The sequence below is a fragment of the Sciurus carolinensis genome, chromosome 13, assembly GCF_902686445.1.
Source record: "Sciurus carolinensis chromosome 13, mSciCar1.2, whole genome shotgun sequence".
Taxonomy (NCBI): Eukaryota; Metazoa; Chordata; class Mammalia; order Rodentia; family Sciuridae; genus Sciurus; species Sciurus carolinensis.
The window spans coordinates 34,879,633-34,893,095 of NC_062225.1; positions in this window are offsets into that span (position 1 = coordinate 34,879,633).

Below are 13,463 nucleotides of genomic sequence, written 5' to 3' on the forward strand. Positions count from 1 at the left end.
TAAAATAAAACAGAAAAATCTTTCACATTGGTTATAAAAATATTTTTTTGTACATGGCTAGAAAAGCACAGGCAACAAAAACACAGATAAGTGAGAAATTGCATCCAACTAAAAAGCTTTTAGAGAAACAATTAAGAAATAATAAGCTTCTAGAGAAACAAAAGAAACAATAAAATGTGAAGGCAACCTATGGAATGGGAAAGATGATATTTGCAAATCATACATATGATATGGTTTTAATATTCAAAATATATGAGGAAACTTTGCATTCAATACCAAAATAATAAACAACTTGATTAAAAATGCAAAAGAAACTAAATACTTGTCAAAAAAGAAATTCAGATGGTCAATAGGTATATGAAAAATGACTCAATATCTCTAATTTTTATTAAAATATGAATCAAAACCACAGTGGGATATAATTTGGCACCTGTTAAACTGATTATTATCAAAATGACAAAAACTCATTAATATTGACAAAGATGTAGAGAAAAGGGAGTCCTTGTGCATCTTTGGTAAGAGTGTACATTCATACTGCTGTTACAAAAAGCAGCATAGTGTTTCATCAAAAATAAAATAAAATAAAACTGGAACTACAGTATAATAATTGGAGGAATTGAAAAACAAGTTGCAAAGATATATCTATACTTTTATGTTCATTGTAACATTATTCACATTAGTCTAGGCAAGAACACAAACCAAACATGCTTTAACAGATGAATGGGTGAAGAAAATATGTATATAATACACTATTCAGTCTTATGAAAAAGTAATTCTGTCATTTATGACAACCTGGATGTAGCTGGAGGACATAATGCATAGTGACATAAATGATACACAAAGAGAAATACTCTATGATCTTACTTAGATGTGGGATCAAAAAGTCAAAATAATGGAAGTAGAGAATACAATGGTAGTGTCCAGTGGTTGAGAGGAGGTTGCATTAAGACTCTCAAAACTCAATCTTCTCCTCTGAACCTTCTTATATTGTCTTACATGTGAACATCTGGGGGACCTTGCGTATCTAAACCATAAGCCAAGGTGTCCATCAACAGATGAATGGATAAAGGAAATGTGGTATATACACAAGGTAGAGTATTACTCAACCATAAAAGGCAATGAAATTATGACAGTTTCTGGAAAGTAGATGGAATTTGGAGACTATCATGCTAAGTGAAATAAGCCAGTCTCAGAAAGGCAAAGAGCAAATGATTCTCTGATTAGCAAAATCTAGTCCAAAATAAGAGGAAATAGAAAAAAAGGAAGAGAAAGGAAGCAATTACATGAAAAAAAAGGGGGTTCATTGGACTAGATGAAGACAACTGAAGTGGAGAGAGATGGGATAGGATAAGGGAAGAGTAGCAGAATGAGTCTGACCTAACGTTACTACATACATAGATGAGTATACCATAGTGAATCTCACTATCATGTATACCTACAAAAAACTATTTAAAAAAGCAAAACAAAAATTAACAGCAGAAAAATCTATAGAATAGAAGAAAGGGAACAGAGGAAGGTAGGAGAGGAGGGAAAGGGGATATCCTGTGGACCAAATTAGAGCAAATTATATTTCATGCTTTTATGATTATGTGAAAATGAATCCTAATGTCACTCATAACTAAAAATACCAATAAAATTCACTCTACTCAAAAAATGATATTAAATATGCAAATAAAAAGTCCAACAAAATAAGCAATAAAAAAGAGGAATTTTAAGAACTTTAACTTATTTTGAATTTTGATAATTACCATTAATTTATGGACTGTGTACTCAGAATATTTTGTCTCCATTTTCCAGGTCACTGAATTTCCTTTCAATATATCTGTTTTTGATATTTGGGGCAATTAATTTCACAGTTATCTTTTATGATTGTCTTTGAGACCTCATATTAGTTATTTATGTAAATTTCCTACTTATGATTCTTATTTTTTATGTCATTACCAGCATGAGCATGTTAATACAGAAAAAGTAGCATGAGAAAGATAACTCTAGCAGAATCAGCAAAATGTCAAACAATATCAAAATATGATGTAATATATGTACATAACTGTGAATTATGTCATAATATGTAAAAACATTAAAAGAGGACAAAAAAATCTATAATCTATACTCCAACTTCTTATTCTTAATCTTTGTGGGAGTGATTGTAGTCATTGGAGCATGAAAGAAGTCATTAATATTTTATTTATTTAGGACATAAATGAAGAGTATTACCAAAAAAAATAAGGGAAGGAAGAAAAATAGGAAGAAACTTAAAAGTAACAATTGTATGTAAAAATGAGTAAAATGCATTGTTTTTTTTTTTTTTTTTTTGTACTAAGTTCCTCTAAGAGGGCTTGTTTCAAGAAGGCAGATGTTATGGTTTGGATGTGAGGTGTCCCCAAAAGCTCACATGAGAAAATGCAAAAACATTCAGAGGAGAAATGATTGAGTTCTGAGAGTCTTAACCCAATCAGCAAATTAATTCCCTGATAGGAATTAACTAAGTGGTTACTGAAATGTTAGGGTGTAGCTGGAGAAGGTGGGAACTGGGATATTACTTTGGAGTATATATTTGTATCAGGTAAGTGGAGACTCTCTCTCTCTCTGCTTCCTGATGATGTGAACTGCTTCCCTCTGCCATACTCTTCCATCATAATGTTCAGCCTTACCTTGAGCACCAAGGAATGAGCTGACCTCCTATGGAATAAGACCTCTTAAACCCTGAGTCCTCAAATAAACTTTTTCTCCTCTACAATTGTTCTGGTCAGATCTTTTAGTGGCAGCAGTGAAATAGCCGTCTAAAACAGCAGAATAGAGGAGGTTGCTTTCCTGGCTGCTCTGTGGCATGACATCAAGAAAGCAGATAGGCAGCTTCTCAGCAAGGGGGATAAAAGAAGGAGGGGTCCTTAACTGGGAATTAGTGCTGGACATTCAAGAAGATTGGGGACTCAGGAGGTTAAATATAATAAGAAAGAAATTCCAGCACCACCACCACCAAAAAAGTGGTCCTTCTGTGAGGAAGGTAGAGGAATAAGGGAATTCAAAAAACATGCATTTTTAGGGGAACTGTGGCATGTCTTGGTATGTAGAGATTAGAAACCAAACACATCCCTGAACTAACCTAAAAAAGCATGCTGCACAATATTCTTGTGAGCATAAGTATTGCATCTCTGCAGTGTGTGGAAGATGCAGGAAGGAACCATTTTGCAGTATTGCCAGTGGGCTGGCACTAGGGGGAGCCAATTCCTGGTAAAAACAAGTTGAGCCCAAAATACAGGACTGGCAAACCAGCACTGCATGACATAGAGAGTGCCCAAGTCACCAGGAGAAAATCAAATACTGACAGGGGTTTACACATAGGAATACAGGTTGTGAAAACCCACCTGGCTTCCCCCTGATCCTTGAGTCCTGTGACTCACAGGACCATCTTGGAGAAACACACCTGGCCAAGAACTCAAAAGTGCTGGTTGGGAGTGATTGTGTTTGGAGACTGAACCCCAAATATCAAGAAATGCAGTGTTTATGGGTGTTGGAGGGGCAAAGGATTGGATCCTCTACCACACAAGTGGAATCCAGGGGAGATTCCTAGAGTGCAGTCTCCCAGAATGGACTAAAAGTTACCAGACCCTGGAGATGCACTGATTTAAAATCTTGAGACCAATTGCCATTCAACAAAGAACCTGAAACCTATCTAGGACTAACCCCTGCCCACAGGAACTCCACCCACTGAATCTCCTCTCACACTAGTCACCCTATCCTGATGATGGAGGAGACATCATACCCCATCCCGCTACACATAACACTGCTGAGAAGGGAAACAGAGAATGGTTTAAAGTATAATGAAAATAATTCTTTAACTTTTCATTGAGATCTTCTATTTTCCTTCTTTCTTTCCTTCTTTCATTTTCTTTCTTACTTTCTTTTCTCTATTTAATTGTGACATGAATGAATGGTTCATGAAAACTTATACATAAAAATATATCTCTTTTTTCTCATTTCTAGCATTTTTTGGATTCAATTATTTTTTATGGCTCATATTTTGAGGGCAAAGATGTTTGATTAGTCTATTTTGGAATCATTTTGTATTCTTTTTATATTTTATTTTATTTACTTATTTATTTATTTATTAATTACACATATTATTTTCTCATTGATTTTTCCCTTGATTTTTTTCTCTCTTTTGTTCTGCAAATAGTCAAATATTTTGTTTTTCTTTCATGTGACAATTAACACTGTAGATGTTATAGCAGAAACTATTAGGTTTAATGTTGTAATTTGTTTGCATTGGTTGTTGCTCTTATTTGTCTCCCCCTAAAGAGTGAGGTACTGGAAACATTCAGGGAAATTATAAGTTCACAGGGTAGAAACTCTACTGCATCAGATCAATACTGTTAGATAGGAAGACACACAAACAACATATAAATCAAGGGAAAAATTGTCCAAACAAGCCAAAATAATTCAGTCACAAAATCCATCAACAACACTTTAGAAGAAATATCAAAGATGAAGTTCAGAAAGTTCTAGAAAAACTAATCTGAAAGATGAAGGATGAATGTAAGTACTGAAATCAAAGAGAAAATACAGGAAGTGAAAGATCATTTCAATAAAGAGTTAGAAATTCTAAAACAAAATCAAGCAGGAATCCTTGAAGTGAAGGAATTTATAAATTAAATTAAAAATTCAATGGAAAGCATCACCAGAAGACTAGACTATTTGGAAGAAAGAGTTTCAAGGAACAAAGACAAAATATATAATCTTGAAAATTAAGTACAATGAATAGAACTTCCATGAAATATGAGAAAACATGAAAAGACCCTTAAGATTTATCAAGGTTGATGAAGGCTCAGAGATACAAACCAAAGGAATGCACAATTTTGTAATGAAATAATATCTGAAAATTTCCCAAACCTTAAGAATAAAATGGAAAACCAAATAAAGGAGGCTTATAGGACCCCGAATATACAAAACTTTGAAAGACCCACACAAAGTTGCATTATTATAAAAAAGCCTAATATACATTATGAAGATAGAATTTTAAAGGCTATCAGAGAAAAATGACCAGTCACATTTAGAGAGAAGCCAATCCAGATCCAGCTAATTTTTCAACCCAGACTAAAAAGTCTTGGAATATTATATATCAAACTCTGAAAAAAAAAATTGGATGCCAACCAAAAATATATACCCAGCAAACCTCAACTTCTGAATGACAAAGAAATTAAAACTTTACATGAAAGAAAAAGGTAGAAGAATTCACAACTAGAAAGCCTACACTACAAAACATACTCAATGAGGTATTTCATGAAGAAGAAATGAAAAATCAAAGTGAAAACCAGCAAAGAGAGGAAAAACTCAAAAATAATAATCATCAATCCAAGAAGAAGCTAATTTAAATTAAAAACCAGCCATAAATAAAAATGACAGGGAATCAAAATTATTTCTCAATAACATCATTGAATGTAAACGGTCTAAACTCATCAGTAAAAAGACAGACTGGGAGATCGGATTAAATAAAAAGACCCAACAATATGCTGTCTCCACATGACTCAACTCATGGGCAAAGACATCCCCAGACTGAAGGTAAAAAATGGGGAAAAAAAAATATCATCCTCATGGATCTCATAAACAAGCAGGGGTTTCTATCCTCATATCAGATAAATTGGATTTTAAGCCAAAATTAATCAGAAGGGACAAAGAAAGACATTTCATATGGCTTAAGGGAATTTCACATCAACAGGACAAAACAATCATAAATATTGATGCCCCAAATGAGGGATCATCCTTGTACATCACACACACACGTCTTAATTTCAAGGAACAAATAGAGCACAACACAATAATATTGGGTGACTTTTACATACTTCTCTCATCACTCAATAGATCTTGCAAACAAAAACTAAATAAGGAAGCTATAGATCTAAAAAATTAAAAATTTAGAATCAACAGACATACAGAGAATATTTTATCCATCAATGACTGAATTCACTTTCTTCTCAGCAGCACATGGGTCACTTTAAAAAATAGACCATATCTTAGGACACAAAACAACTCTTAGCAAATACAAAAATAGAGATAATAATTTGCCTTCTACTAGATGATAGTGGAATAAAATTAGAAATCAATTGTGATATAAAAATTAGAAGCTACTCTAATACCTGAATACTAAATAATACTGTATTGAATGAATAATTAATAGCAAAGAAAGCCAGGTTAAAAAAAAAAAAAAAAAAAAACTACTGAGGTAAATGAGAATATTGAAATTAAACCCAAAAAATATAATTGAAACAAAAATATTTTTTAAATCGACAAACCAAATGATGGTTCTTTAAGAAATAAAATTGATAAATCCTTTGCCAAGCTAACCAAGAGAAAGAAAGAAAAATCAAATTTTTTATCATGGAATAAAAGAGGAAATATTACAATGGAGACTACTGAAATACAGATGATAATAACAAACTATTTTGAAAATTTATATTCAAATAAAATAGAAAACCTTGAAGACATTGACAAATTTTTGTAGATATATGACTTACCCAAATTGAATCAGGAGGACATAGAATATTTAAACAGATCAATTTCAAGCAATGGCATTGAAGATACCATCAAAAGCCTACCAATGAAGAAAAGTCCCGGACCAGATGGATTCTCACCCAAATTCTATTAGAGATCCAAAAAAGAAGTAACACCAATCCTCTTCAAATTATTCCATAAAATAGAAAAGGAGGAAACCTTTTGAAATGCATTCTATGAAGCTAATATCACCCTGATAATAAACCACACAAAGACACATCAAGGAAATAAAACTTCTGACCAATATCCTTGATGAACATAGATACAAAAATTCTTTGGTGGTGTGCACCTATAATCCCAGCAGTTCAGGAGGCTGAGGCAGAGGATTACAGATGCAAAGTCAACCTCAGCAACCTAGTGAGGCTGTAAGCAACCTAGTGAAACCCTGTCTCCAAATAAAAAATAAAAAGGGTTGGGGATGTAGCTCAGAGGTTAAGCACCCTAGGGTTCAATCATGAGCTCAAAAAACAAAAAAATCTTCATAAAGCACTGGCAAATTGTATACAAAAACATATTAAAAACATACTGCACCATGAGCATTTGGAATTCATCTCATGAATGCAAAGTTGGTTCAACTATGGAAATCAAATAAATGCAATTCATCATATAAAAAGATTTATATAAGAATCACATGACTGTCTCAATAGGTGTAGAAAAATCATTTGACAAAATGCAGCATTGATTCATGTTCGAAGCATAAGAAAAATTGGGGAAAGAAGGAACATACCTTAACATTGTAAAAGCTCCAGGTTAAACCCAAAGCCAACATCATTCTAATTGGAAAAAAATTAAAAGCTTTTCCTCTAAAAATTGGAACAAGAAAGGGATACCTTCTTTCATCACTTCTTTTCAACACAATGCTTGAAATTCAAGGCAGAGCAATTAGGCAAAAAGGAAAAAAATTAGAGGGATACAAGTAGGAACAGAAGAACTCAAATTATCCCTATTTGCAGATGACAGGATCCTATATTTGGAATATGATCCCCCCCTCCCCCCCCCCAAAAAAAAAAAAAAACAGAAAACTTCTAGAACCCATAAATTAATTTAGGAAAGTAGAAGGATATGCAATTAATACGCACAATTCAACTGTATCCCTATCTGCCCTTGCTGAATCAGCTGAAATAGAAACTAGAGAAACTATTCCATTCACAATAACTTCAAAAAAATACTTTGAAATTAATCTAACAAAAGAGGTAAAAGGCCTCTACAATGAAAACCACAGAATTCTAGAGGAAGTAATTGAAGAAGACCTTAGAAGATGGAAAGATCTCCCATGTTCTTGGATAGACAGTATTAATATTGTCAAAATGACCATACTATTAAAAGTACTACACAGATTTAATATGATTACTTTTAAAATCCCAAAAATGTTCTTATAGGTATAGAAAAAGCAGTCATAAAATTTATTTGGCAAAATAAGAGGCCAAGAATAACCAGAGCAATCCTTAGTGAAAAAAGTGAAGTAGTAGGCATCACAATAGTGAACTTAAATTATGCTGCAGAGCTATAGTAACAAAAACAGTACAGTATTGGTACCAAAATAAACTTGAGGACCAAAGTAATAGAATAAGAGAAATAGAGACAAACCAATAAAAATAGAGTTATCTCATACAAGACAAAGATGCCATGAGAATACATTGGAGAAAAGGTATTTTCTTCAACAAATGGTACTGGGAAAACTGTAAATCCATATGTAGAAAAATGAAATAAAACCCTGATCTCTCACCCTGCACAAAACTCAATTCAAAATAGATCAAGGATCTAGGTATTAGAGCACAGATCCTTTGCCTACTAGAAGAAAATATAGGCCCAACACTCCCTCATGTTGCTTTAGGAACAGACTTCCTCAACAAGATTCCTAAAGTACAAGTAAAATCAAAAATCAATAGATGGGATGTTATCAAACTGAAAAGGTTCTTCACAGCAAAGGAAACAATTAAGAACATGAAGAGAGAACCTACAGAATGGGAGAAAATCTTTGCCACCTGCATCTCAGTTAGAGCATCAATCTCCAGGATAGATAAAGAACTCGCAAAACTTAATACCAAAAAAACAAATAACCCTATCAATAAATGGGCTAAGGAACTGAAAAGATACTTCACAGAAGAATAAATATGAATGATGAACAAATATATGTAAAAATGCTCAATATCTCTGGCAATTATAGAAATGCTAATTAAAGATACACTGAGATTCCATCTCACTCCAGTCAGAATGGCAATTATCAAGAATACAAGTAACAATAATTGTTAATGAGAATGTCGGGAAAAGGGTACACTTTCACATTGCTGGTGGGGTTGAAAATTGGTGCAACCACTATGGAAAGAAGTATGGAGATTCCTCAGAAAACTTGGAATGGAGCCACATTTGATCCAGTTATACTACTCCTTGGCACATACCTGGGGGACTTAAAATCAGCATACTATAGTGACACAGCCACATCAATGTTCACTGAAGCTCAGTTCACAATAGCTAAACTATGAAAACAACCTAAGTGCCCTTCAACAGATAAAAGGATAAAGAAAATGTGGTATATATGTACACACATAAAGATGAATGAAATTACAGCATTTACCAGTCAATGGACAGAACTGGAGGTTTTTATGTTAAGAGAAACAAGCCAGTCCCAAAAAAACCAAAGGCCAAATATTGTCTCTAATATGTGGATGCTAACACACAAAAAGGGGGTGGTAGGGAAGAATAGAAGTTCAGTGGATTATACGTGGGGGAATGATGTATAAGATAGTAGAATGTATCTGACATAACTTTCCTTTTTTCATATACAAATTCACCACATTGAATCTCAACATCATGTACTACCATATGAATGAGATCCTAACCAGAATAAATTATTCTCCACATATGTGTAATATGTCAAACCTCACCCTACTGTCATGTATATCTAAAGGAACAAATAAAAATTTAAAAAGGAATGTTTCTCTTAGATATTGAAAATAAATAATGGACAGAATGTACCCATCTTTTTACAAGGGAAAGAAAAGTGGGGTTTATCAATATGGACAATGTTTGGGAAAATTAATAAGAAAAGAGTAACATTTTGTAATACAAATGATAACACCACCAACATATATCTTTCCTGGAATCTTTTTTAACAAGATGAATACTGAAAAAAACAGAAGAAATGCAGAGGATAACCAAAATTGTTGGAGTCTTCAACTGACTACCTCTTGGTCTCCCATTGTGAGAAATGGTGAGTTTCCTCTAAAACATTTTCAACTTCAAACATTTTTAGCCCCAGTATATAATCATAAACCTCATGGTTTCTACTGGAAATAGCCCCATGAGGATGGCCCTCTCTATCCTGCCCTCATGGCTCTATATTCATTATATCAGTCATTATTTCACTCTCACCTCATCTAGTGCTCTCTAGAGCTCACTGCCGAGTAGCCATCTCCTTTGGGAATGGTTGATGGTAAGCGGTCCTGTCTGTTGGGTTGAATGGAATAGAATCTCCCTTGACTCCCTTGATTTTACAAACTTCACCAAGCATTTTGGCATTCTATTTATTCTCCATCATTTTCACTTCTCTGTAGGCAACTATGTCTTTGAGCTCCTTTAGTTTTTATTTTCTTGATCTACTCCTAACTTTCAGCCTAGAGAGCTCTCCAATTGTAAAAACAAGTGGGTCAAATCTGGATCCATACAAAACATCCATTTGGTCAAAACAAATTTCAAGTCAGCACTCTGAAGAAGTAACTTCACTCAGAAATTACAGTGGTGTCAGTTCAACATCTTAATTGCTGTTGTCCTTAGATACACTTGAGTTATGGACAAATTCTCTGGGGTTTTTTCCTAGAACTCTAATACCACATATTCTTGGCACCTGCTCTTCCATAATAGATTTCATAAATCTTTCTCACCTGTGATGATCTTTGCATCAAAACTCAGTAAAAATCCTTCCCAAATCTTGTTAGATCTTTTGCAGTTGTTCCATTATTTCAAGTATATTTCCTTCTACCTTTTTATTACTGCCTCTATATCTGTAAATGCTTAAGAACTTCCTAGATCAGGCTTTCTCTGTAGATATTACTCCAGTAATTTTTTTTATTCTAGTTCTCATTCATTCTTATGGATCTTGTACTGGTTTGTAAAGCATGAGATATCTGACTTTTCACAAAGCCTTAAAAAATGTTTAAGGTAGTTTTTTTTCTTGGCTGTGTTTCTGTGATTCTTTTCATTCATGTTTAATTTGGACTGCAATATTTAAAGATTCCTCTTAAGTAAACCCCTCTCTTTTTTCAATCACATTCCAGATTTGTTCTTAGCTCTTTCTAAAGCTCACCGTCTCCTGAGCCATATTTCTTTTATGTCCCTTTGAAACATACTTGAGTTTTTTTCTGTTGTTGCCTAACATTTTTACTTGGTTCCCATACCAACCTGAATCCTATTACCAAAGAGCTCAAATACAGGCTTTCTTTACTAAATGCAGGCTTGTTTTCATTTTAGATAGTTATTTTCAGTGTTAAAATTTCATTCACATTTTTTTTTTACTTGCATCCTGAATTTTGTGTATAAGAAGTGCTTGGTGACTACCTTACTCAGTGATTCATAAAATTTGTCACAAACTGGATTGTCAACATATTAAATCACAAATACATTCTGATGGTAGAAGTTAGATACACACAAATTGAAGTCTAGTCACAACTACAGAAATCATCTTAATTTGTCCCAGGTTAATCTTTATTTAAGGAGAATTTATTTTGTTATTATGCTTTTAATTATAAAGTCACATTCATCTTAGTATAGGACCAGATAGCAGAAGATGAAAGATTTCCACATTTATTCAACCTTTGTAGAACATATAACTAAAAAATGTTTTAAAATTTCTCAGTCTTCTAATTCCCAGAAGGTTTATTAGAATCCTAAAAGAAAGTGAAATCCTTTGTTTTTTTCTGTTTTGTTTTCACCATTCTCCAAAGATATTTTTTATTTGTACCTGGTTCAAGTCCAGAAGAATTTCAAAACAACTGAGAAAGGAGGAAGGGCCCACCTAATAGCACAGAGGTCTACATCATGCCAGAATCCAAGACGCAGCAGCCATGTGGAACAGGAGATGATCAGGAACTGGGCTTCCTCAAGTGTTTATAAATCTTGGCCATACTCAGGTGTCTGCAGTTACCCTTTACTTAACTAGCACAGGGAAAGTATGGGCCACCCACTAGCAGTAGCTGCACGACCTTATGTGTGAGGTTTTCTTAGGTGCAAAAGAAAAGGTTCCACACCAGAACTACAAGATCAGTCATAAAGTATACTTAAACAAAAGCCAGGTAGGTCATATGCATACTGACTTTGAGATACATCTCTCTTTGCCTAGTCTTAGTGTGGTCCACCTTGATATTAGAAAACAATAAATGGGATGGTATCAAACTAAAAAGTTTCTTCACAACAAAGGGAACAATCAAGAATGTGAAGAGAGCCTACAGAATAGAAGAAAATCTTTGCCACCTGTACCTCAGGTAGAGATTAATGTCCAAGATATATAAAGAACTCAAAACACTGCCAAAAAACCAAATAACTCAATCAATAAATGGTCAAAGGAACTGAAAAGATACTTCAAAGAAGAAATATGAATGTTCAACAAATATATAAAAAATTGTTCAACAGCTCTACAGTTATAGAAATGCAAATTAAAAGTACACTGAGATTTCATCTCACTCCAGTCAGAATGGCAACAATCAAGAATACAAGTAACAATAATTGTTACATTCTGGTGGGGCTGCAAATTGTTGCAACTACTCTGGCATGCAGTATGAAGATTCTTCAGAAAACTTGAAATGGAACCCAATTTGATCAAGTTATCCCACTTCTTGGCATAGATCCAGGGTATTTAAAATCAGCATACCACAGTGATATAGCCACACAGTGATGTAGCCATTGTATATAGCAGCTCCATTCACAATAGCTAAGCTTTAGAACAAACCTAGGTGCCCTTCAACAGATGAATGGATAAAGAAAATGTGTATATATATATACACAAGGGAATATTACAAAGCTCAAAAGATTAAAATTATGACATTTGCCAGCAAATGGATCAAACTGTAAGTTATCATGATAAGTGAAGTAAGTCAATCCCCCCCAAAAAAGGCTGAATATTCTCTCTCATATGCAGATGCTGACTCACAATAGGTGAGGAGGAGGGAGAAGTGAAGCTTCACTGGATTAGTTGGGGGAATGGGGGGAAGAGAGGAGGGATGGAAATGACAAAGACAATAGAATCAAATGTAAATTTCCTGTGTTCATATATAAATATGTGACCAATGTAACTCCATATCATGTACAAACAAAAGAATGGGAAATTATACTTCATGTATGTATAATATGTCAAAATACATTCTACAGTCATGCATAACTAAAAAGGAAACAACTTAAAAAAAGACACTGTGGTACATATACACAAAGGAATATTACTTAGCCATAAAGAAGAATGAAATTATGGCTTTTACTGGTAAAGGGAGGGAATTAGAGATCATCATGATAAGTGAAATAAGCAAATCCAAAACACCAAAGACTGAGTATTATTCGTGAATGATAACTCACAATACATGGGTCAAGGGGGTGGACTGGAGCTTTATCTGATTGGACAGGGGAAAGTGATGGGAAGGAGGGCAGATGGGAATGGAAAAGACAATAAAATGAATCAGACATAACTTTCCTATGTTCACATACACAGCCAGTGTAAGTCCATATCTTGTACAACCACAAAAAAGGGAAGTTATACTCCATGTTTATGTGATATGTTGAAACATTCTCCTATCATGTATTACTAAAAAGAGCAAATAAAAATTTTTAAAAATAAAAATAAAAAATGAAAATAACTGTTAAAAATAAAGATAACTATGTTAGATACAAAATATATTTTAAAAAATGAATACATATATATGTATAATTTTATA